Genomic DNA, 10,284 nt, shown 5'->3' on the forward strand with positions numbered 1-10,284 from the left:
ACAGGGACTGTCATGGCACTTGCATCTGTTGATATAGACTGTGGTAAGGCCAAATCCATGTCTCTTGCTATTTTACTCTCAACTTGAAGAAGATCCTCAGGGGCAATACACAATTTCTTGAAACCCGGACTGAGGTATATGGCAATCGTGACGAGTGTGATCTGAACAAGGCCTATAAGCCTAGAAGGTATTTTATCTAGCCAAGCCTTTTGGAGGTTCTCAGCAAAATTTCAGAATCCACCCTCTTGTGAGGGTGGATTCTAAAATTCAGCTAAAATGCCAACTTATAGATACAGCTATGCATAGTGTGTATCAGCATATGTGAGTCAGTGGGTTTCAAGAAATCTTCTTCTCGGCCATTTGCAAAACAATTTCTATTTTGTATTTTTCCTGCTGGACGTTCAGTGATAGATACCAGAAAAAGCCAAAACTATATCGTCTTCGATATCAATATTTTGTGCGATATGTCGATATCCAAAATCGCCCAACACTATCCAAAACCAAAACACATTTGAGCAAAAGGTTTGTTTTTAAGTAATTGCAGAACATAAGCAGGTCGTAAGTTGCGTTTGCTGTCGTGTTTGAATCAGTACTAATTAAAGAGGATATTCCAACACAGCTTGACCTATGCATAATCCAACCCTGACAATTAACACCGTTCTCCTTAATATGCTGCTGTCTAAACAAAAAAAAAAAAAACGCCACACGAGTGACTTAATGCACATGCAAATCAGCACAGGGTAACTTGGCAGAGGCACCCCATAAATACCATTGAACGCAAGACAACTCAAAGTTATAAATGTCAACACCGACAACAAAATGTTAAGCAGCTCAATACAGCTTGAGCACCTATAAGAACTGGGGACATGTCGTTGCCCCTTCCTATTTCTAAAAAGCCGAAATGTGTAAAAATCTGAATCTGCTTTATAACGCCCGCAAAGATTTGACCCTTTTATGGTAAACCCCCCAAAAATATTTTTCTTTACACAAGTAATTCAACAAAAAGCAACTCAATGCTTACAACGCAATACAGGACAACCAACATATATAGCCCAACAACCTGACCTGAGAAAATCAAACATACGTATTGAGACAAATTGGGTTTCTTGAACGAAATAAAATTCATCTTTTGCAAAATCTACGTATATAAAATGGCAGCAAGCCAATTGCTGACTACTAATCAGGTGAATTCAAACTTTTATATGTAGTCTACAGATTTCAACAAAATTATACTTAGAAAATAATAATGATAATGAAACACGTGTCCTAAAGCCCAATGGTGTTTTTTTTCTCATTTCTTTTTCATAATGCAATATGACAGGGTAATTTTGTACACATCTTTTTGATAATTCTAAGCTAATTTCTTTTTTAGAATTTTCACTAGATAGTATTTTGGGCCTATTTTGGCCCGTAATTATTGTTTTGTGATGTAAAAGGAATACAGAAAGTAGTCGTAGGACGCTTGCTGTTTTGCTAACCCTTATGCCTAACCTTATCATTCGAACTGACCCTTTCAAGATATTAAATAAAAAATACAGGTTTTCTTTTAACTGAAAGTAAGGAGCGACATTAAAACTTAAAATGAACAGAAATTATTCCGTAATTCAATAATTATTGAATGAAGCGTTAATTTGTGTGGTATGTTTGATTGAAGGTCTTTGCGTACTTGTTGTTATATGGTTTTGAAGAATTTTATGGCCTGTTGATTAGCAATTATTTTTAAATTTTACTCTTCGTATTCAGAGGAAATAAAAAGTTTTAACCGAATCGAATTGGATATGAAAGGGGCTGTCCTCTCCTCAACGCTTCGGCCTTTATGCAAAAGTTTTGATTGTTTAAAAAAAATAGAGTTGTGAGAAAGAGTCAAACTTTAGCATTAAGAGCGAGCCGTTGAGGAGGGGACAGCCCCTTTCATATACGGAATAATTTCTGTTCGTTTTAAGTTTTAATTTCGCTGCTTACTTACAGTTAAAAAAAACTTGTTTTTTTTATCTAATTTCTGAACGTTTTTGAATTAATGCAGGTTTTATTTTGGCTCGCCGTACATGAATAATTAATACGAAATTTGCAAATTAATTTTACTTTTTTTTGGTTAAATGGCTTTCTCGAAAATTGTTTAATTTTATTTACGAACGTTTCTATAAGTAATAAATGGGCCTATACGTAACCTACGAATTAACTTACGCAACGAACTTCTATATTTATATATTTTTAATGCGTATATTAGGAGGTTCGCCCCCTAGTCAATACCTCGCTCTTTAGGCTAAAGTTCGAATTGTGTTCCAATTCTTTAAAAATGACCCTTAATCGCAAAAGCCGTTAATTAGAATAAATAGCTCTTATGAAAGTACTAAAAAAAAATTTAGCGTAAAGAGCGAGGTATTGACTAGGGGGTGAACCCAATGATATACGTAATAATTTCTGTTTTTGAAGTTTTGATGTTGCTCCTTACTTTCAGCTGAAAAACTTGTTTTTTTAATTTAATTTCTGATCGTTTCGTTAAATAGTGCTGCGAAATCCGACGCCCCTTCATAGCAATGTCCCTACCCCCATGAAAACTTTCTCCATGGAAATATCCTCCTACGTAACCCCCGAACTTCGCTCCCCTCTACGGCCAGAAAAAATCCCCCTTGAAATATATATTCATATATTTTTAATACGTATATTAGGAGGTTCGCTCCCTAGTCAATACCTCGCTCTTTAGGCTAAAGTTCGAATTGTGTTCCAATTCTTTAAAAATGACCCTTAATCGCAAAAGCCGTTAATTAGAATAAATAGCTCTTATGAAATTAATAAAAAAAATTAGCGTAAAGAGCGAGGTATTGACCAAGGGGCGAACCCAATCATATGCGTAATAATTTCTGTTCGTTTTAATTTTTCATGTTGCTCCTTACTTTCAGCTGAAAAACTCGTTTTTTTTATTTAATTTCTGATAGTTTTGTTAAATAATGCTGCGAAATCCGACGCCCTCTTCATAGCAATGTCCCTTCCCCCATGAAAACTTTCTCCATGGAAATATCCTCCTGCGTAACCCCCGAACTTCCCTCCCCTCTACTACCAGAAAGAATCCCCCCTGAAAACGTCAGTATACTTCCCAATAACCAATACTATATGTAAACAATGAACAAAGTTCATAGCTTGCAGCCCTTCACCCGGGTACTTAGGGGGATTAAGTCATCGTCAAAGACATAGTTATTATATTTTTTGACCATGCTGAACAAAATAGCTATCTCAAAATTTTGATCAGGTGATTTTGGGAAAAAACGAGCCTAGTTGCCCTCCATTTTTTTACTTAAAAAGGGCACTAGAACTTTTAATTTTAGTTCGAATGAGCCCTACCACGATATTCTAGGACTATTGATTCTATACGATCACCCCTGAGAAAAAACAAAAACAAATAAACACGCATCCGTGATCTTTCTTCTGGCAAAAAATACAAAATTCCACATTTTTGCAGATAGGAGCTTGAAACCTCTGCAGTAGGGTTCTCTGATACGCTGAATCTGACGATTGTGATTTTCATTAAGGTTTTATGACATTTAGTGGTTGTTTCCCCCTTTTTTGAAAATCATAAAAATTTTCTCAGGTGCGTAACAGTTCGTTACCACGAACTGTTTGATTTTAAAGATACTGATGTACGATAACCTGTGAAAAAAAGAGAAAGGACATATTGACAACTATCCCTCTCGGGGAAAATCCAAGATGTCGTAATTTCGAAGATATACGTCTGAAACTTTTGTTGGGGGCTCTCAGACCCATCTAATTGAGGGTGAAGTTTTATTCTCCATCAAGCTTCTATTGAGGTTTTTGGTTTTCTTTTTTTTTCTAAAACCAGGTTAACCTTCTTGTGCTAGTAGCTCTTGATGGGTATTAAACAATAAAAAAAAATCTCTACCAAAAGTAAGGAGCAACATTAAAGCTCAAACCGAATAGAAATTCTTCCGTATATGAAGGGGGCTGCCCCTTCCTCAATAACCCACGCTTCATGCTAAAGTTTTTTATTACTTTAAAAAGACCCTAATTCTAATTAAACGGCCCTTTTGTTTCAGGAGTCATTCTTAAAGAATCATAGGCAGCGCAATCGCGCTGCCTAAGTAAAGAACGATGTTGGCACAACGTATCATTTTTTCCCCCTTTAGACCAGGGCACTTCTTATCAAAGGAGTTGTCGTAAAAACTTCGGAGAGGGCTCATTCAATTGGAAATTGGAGTGGCTTGTGCCCTTTTTATAAGCCGAGAGTGATTGGAAGCCAACTAACACCCCTTCCACGACCACCATTTCTCCAAACACATCGAATCAAAATTTTGAGATAGCCATTTTGTTCAGCGAAGTTGATTTGCAGATATAAATTATGTTTTTGAGAAGGACACTCCCACAGAGCCCTCAGGACAAGGGCTGTAAGCTTTGCCCTGGGGGTTTATAAGGTTTTTATAGAAAGCATTGTCTTAGAAACTTCAAAAAAGGCTCACTCGATTAAAAATTCAAAGGGCTAGTGCTCTTTTTAATAGTTGAAAGTGATTGGAGGGCAAATACCCCCCCCCCTATGCCCACCTTTCCCCAAACATATCCAATCAAAATTTTGAGATAGCAATTTTGTTCGACGTAGTTAAAATTCCGGAAATTATTTTTCGAGGATGACACTCTCCCGACAGCCCTCAGGGCAAGTGTTCTAAGTTATGCGCTGGGGGCATGTAAGTTTTTTTTTTTTTTAAAGAAAGCGTTGTCGTAGAAAATTCAAAAAGGAATCATTCGATTTGAAATTGAAACGGCTACTGCCCTTTTAAATAGTAAAAGGTGATTGGAGGGCAAGTAACCCCCCTCTCACGCCCCCCATTTTTCCAAACACATCCAATCAAAATTTATGAGATAACGATTTTGTTCAACGTAGTTGAAAGGTCTAAAGCCCTCAGGGCAATGGTTGCAGGTTATGCCCTGGGGTATATCATGTTTTTATAGAAAGTGTTCTCGTAGAAACTTAAAAATGGAATCATTGGATGGGAAATTGAAAGGGCTAGTGCCTTTTTTAATAGTCGGAAGTGATTGGAGGGCAGCTAACCCTCCTCTCACGCCCACCGTCTCCCCGAACTCATCCAATTAAAATTTTGAACTAGCAATTTTCTTCAACGTAGTTGAAAGTTCTGGAAATTAAATCTTTGAGGATGAATACACCCCCCCCCCCACCACTCAAGGCAAGGGTTGTAAGTTATGCCCTGGGGACATATAAGGTTTTTTATTGAAATTGTTGTCGTAGAAACTTGTTAAAGGGCTCATTCGATTGGAAGTCGAAAGGGCTAGTGCTCGTTTTAATAGTCGAAAGTGATTTGAGAGCAACTAACCCTCCTCTCACGCCCGCCTTATCCCCAATTACATGTAATCAAATTTTTTAGATAGCCTTTTTGTTAAACGTTTTAGAAAGTAGGTCTTTGAGGATGATAACCCCCTCAGAGCCTTCGGTGCAAGGGTTGTAAGTTATGTCCTGGGGGAATATACGGTTTTATAGATACGGTAGTGTTGTTGTAAAAACTTCACAAAGGGCTCATTCGATTGAAAATTAGAAGGGATTGTGCCATTTTTATATATTATACATTTTTATAATCGTCGAAAGTGACTGGAGGATAAATAACACCCCTCTCACACCCACCATTTCCCCAAACACATCCAATCAAAATGTTGAAATGGCCATTTTGTTCGACGTAGTGAAAATTCCGGAAAATATGTTTTTGAGGATGACAATCCCCCCACAGCCCTCAGGGCAAGGGTTGAAAAGGGGGCCACTAAAAAAAATACAAATGAATGTGCATTGTTAGTTTAATATACATATACTGATATTTAGTAATGAAAATCTCAATACAATTTGATTTATTAAAGTTATAAAACTAAAAACATTTATATTTTTTCAGTAAAGTGCATATTATTTTCTGGCCTTGGGAAGAAATAGGGGTTTTGAGCCCTAATCATGTTAATTTCTGCTTATTTTGAGTTTGACTCGGTTATTTATTGTAATTTCTATTTGTTTTTGATTTTATTTACTTATCGATGCTGATTTGTGGTAGTTTCACGCTTAGTAGATTATTTGATTTTATTTTTGCTCATTTTTGGTTTAATGGAGTTCTTTACTTTTCTTTGAAAAACTTATTTTGTTGAATTTTTTTTTAATTAATTAGGATAAAAGGTGAAACTTTAGCTCAAAGAGTAAATTATTTAGGAGGGAATAGCTCGCCTTATATACAGAACGCTTTCTGTTTATTTTAATTTTTAATGTTACTTCTTACTTTCAGTAGAAAAAACTTTTGTATTTTTTTTTAATTTTAGATCGTTTTAAAAATAATCCCACGAAATCCGCCTCCCCCACCCTCATGGAATTTCCTCATGGAAATTTCACCCCAGAAAACTTCAATCCTAACGAAAAAATTCTCCCTGTAGAAAATTCATCCCCAGAAAATACCCCGCCGCAAATTTTGTATACTTCTAAAGAATGAATACTATGTGTAAACCATGGGCAAATTTCGTAACTTAGAGCCCTTCCTACGGGGGCTGTGGGAGGTCATATCATCCCCAAAAACATAGTTATTCCACTTTTTAAATATTGCAAACAAAATGGCTGTCTAAAAATTTTGATCGGACGACTTTGGTGAAAAAGCGTGTGGGAGGGGGCTAGTTGCCCTTCAGTTTTGCTCACTTAAGAAGGCAGTAGAAATTTTAATTTTCGTTTAAATGAAACCTCTTCCGATATTCTTTGACCATTGGTTTGATAAAACTATCCCTGGAAACAAACCAAGTACACATAGGTGATCTTTCTTCTGGCAGAAAATAAAAAAATGCCACACTTTTAGAGACGGGAGCTTGAAACCTCTACAGTAGGGTTCTCTGATATTGTAAACTTTAGCGGTAGGTTTTTCCAGGTTAAGCCTATTTTTAAATTCTAAGGATCTGTCAAAAGTCCATTTCCTAGATAAAGCCCATTTCCTTGATGACTATATTAATTCTGAGTATTTGGTATAATTCCTATAAGTTGACAGACTAAAATAGGGAAATTCTGTCAAATGTCCTTATGTGTATCTGCATGTTGTGCTGAATATTAGTTACCGATTTAGATTACTCCACTTTTACTGTATTATATGTATAACTAAAAATTGTATACTCTAAACATAAACTTTGTGATGGTTAGAGACTCTAGACATCCTCCACCGGTCAATACCAGATAATAGGTCAACGCTACCATAGGACTCCAAAGAGAAGAAGTCACACTTTACAAAGTAGTACACAACTTTACAGAGAAGTAGATAGTTCACAGAGAGGTGATCCAAATTTTACAAAGTGGTGGAGCGGTTTTTGCCGGAGAGGATTACAGTTCTTACAATTTCAATCTACGGTTGTTACATATCAAGTTAACATTTTCTTTTGAGGCGCATCACCTATATTGTCGTTGTAAGTTTCTTAACCTTCCAATTTGGTAAAATTCATCTTTGTCAACTGTAATTGTGGCGTAGAGACTATCCGCTGAAAGCCGTTTTGGCTCGTGCACAATTGTGTTATTGATATGTGCTAAAAAACTTTTCATCGTTTGACGTCGGGAGTTGAGAATTGTTGCTGTTTGCATCGTCAAAGATTCTAGATTCCAGTTGCAGGTTACAGCTTTAGTTCCAGGTTCCAACTTCAGTTCCCGGTTCGAGACTCCCGCTCCAGATTCCAGTTTTTTTGAAAAAAGTGACCGTCAAAGGACAATTTACGAAAGTAAGTCATGCATTTTAAGTTCGCACGAGAGTAGGAATTCTGTTAGGAGTGTTGAATAACGATTTTGCCTTGTTTTTACAGTTTGACTTAATTAATTTGTTTTACGATTGCCACAAAGTCGTATCGATCGGCCTAAGGTAGTTTAGTAGGATTTTCTGATAGGATAGGCCTGGACTGTTTTATTTAAGGCTCGAGACTTTATTAGAATACCACAATGATTATGATTCTGTTTATGAAGCGTAGCGTTTTAAAACTATTGAAAACGCAATTGGTGAAGAAAAGCAGGAATTTTATCAGCAATCGTAGATGCTGAATTTGGTTGAACAGGACAGGATGAAGGACTCCGTCAGAACTGGCCTGATATAAAACGTGACCAGGGTGATAGGTAGATTTTTTTTTAGTGCAGGATGTAGGGGTCGTATTAGGAATTTAGGCAGACATTTTAGGACAAAAAAATATGACGAGAAATTGAGAATTTGTTATAAGGCACTGAACTAGAGGGGTGTATTATCAAGAATGATGAGAAATATAGTATAAGGCACTGATGTAGTGAGGCGTTATGTCGAGAAAGATGAGGCTGGTGAAGGGGCGAATTACGGTTGACCGAGGGACCAGATGACTGATAATTAATTAGGCACTGACGTAGTGAGGCGTTGTGTTGAGAGATGAGGCTGTTAAAGGGGCAGACTACGGTCGACCGAGGGACCCGGTGTTGTTAACGGGTTCAGAGGATCCTGGAAAAGGAATGTCTGAGCTGTTAAAGGGTTCAGAAGATCCTGCGAAAGGAAGGTCTGAGCTCCCATGGGCAAAGAGAGAGGTAGGCAGTGGAGTACTGAACCTCGAAAGCCCTGCAGGTTTCGTGCCATGTACATTAAAAGATGACCAAAAGCTACCGAAGCTCTATCCCAGGACTGACGCCATTCATATAGCTAAAATCAGATCATTGAACATGGCTAGAGGAACTATGATAGCACACGCCCCGTCAACTTATAGACATATTTTTTCCGATGACTTATCAGCAATTTCTGACGTAAGTGCTTTTATCAGATAGTTTTTTGTAATTGTGGGTGCGTGTGTATGTGTGTGTGTGTGTGTGTGTTGTGTGTGTGTGTGTGTATGTGTGTGTGTGTGTGTGTGTGTGTGTGTGTGTTTTTGTGTGTTTGTGTGTTTGTGTGTGTGTGTGTGTGTTTGTGTTTGTGTCTTTGTTTGTTTTTGTTTTTTTTTGTTTGTTTGTGTTTTTCTGTGTTTTTATTTTTTTTTGTGTTTGTGTTTTATTTTTTTTTTGTTTGTGTGTTTATGTATGTTTTTTTATGTGTGTATATGTATGTGTATGTGTTTGTGTGTGTGTGTGTGTGGGTAGGAAAGAAGCAGTGAGGGTGCAAAAAACAAACACCTATTACCAGTCTACATAAATGAAAATCCATAATAACCCCATATTTTTTTCTATTCAAGTTTATAACGCACTAATAATTTCGCATTGCAAATCCTCTTTTTTAATCAAGTTAATTTTCTGTTTAACTTTTAACTCACCGGGAGGTGATTATCTTACACCTCGGACTCAGTGCAAGGTAGGGCTTTCTTCACGCCTTGGTCAAATCAGAAGCAGGAACCCTCTAGCAGTCATATGCTTTGCATACGAATACCCCTTTCTGATTGTGCATTTTTGTAGACGAAACGTATATTTCTCGAAGGAATTAACTTGAGTTAAAAAAATAGATATTTTAGAACTTATTAGAATACCACAATGATTATGATTCTGTTTATGAAGCGTAGCGTTTTAAAACTATTGAAAACGCAATTGGTGAAGAAAAACAGGAATTTTATCAGTAACCGTAGATGCTGAATTTGGTTGAACAGGACAGGATGAAAGACTCCGTCAGACCTGGCCTGATGTAAAACGTGACAAGGGGATAGGTAGATTTTTTTTTAGTGCAGGGTGTAGGGGTCGTATTAGGAATTTAGGCAGACATTTTAGGACAAAAAAATATGACGAGAAATTGAGAATTTGTTATAAGGCACTGAACTAGAGGTGTGTATTATCAAGAATGATGAGAAATTTATTATAAGGCAATGACGTAGTGAGGCCTTGTGTCGAGAAAGATGAGGCTGGTGAAGGGGCGAATTACGGTTGACCGAGGGACCAGATGACTGATAATTAATTAGGCACTGACGTAGTGAGGCGCTGTTGCGAGAGATGAGGCTGTTAAAGGGGCGGACTGCGGTCGACCGAGGGACCAGGTGTTGTAAACGGGTCCAGAGGATCCTGGAAAAGGAAGGTCTGAGCTGTTAACGGGTTCAGAGGATCCTGCGAGAGGAAGGTCTGAGCTCCCATGGGCAAAGAGAGAGGTAGGCGGTGGAGTACCGAACCTCGAAAGTCCTGCAGGTTTCGTGCCATGTACATTAAAAGATGAAAAGGCGGAAAAGAGTTCCGTCCGAGGAAAAAAACAAACGACAGGGCGGAAGAAAGTTCCTTGCCAGGAAAAATAACAGACGACAGGGCGAAAAAGAGCTTCGTGCCAGGGAAAATTTTACACGACAGGGCTGAAAATA

This window comes from Artemia sp. Qi Xiang Cuo, chromosome 2, assembly GCF_049724085.1.
Source record: "Artemia sp. Qi Xiang Cuo chromosome 2, ASM4972408v1, whole genome shotgun sequence".
NCBI lineage: Eukaryota > Metazoa > Arthropoda > Branchiopoda > Anostraca > Artemiidae > Artemia > Artemia sp. Qi Xiang Cuo.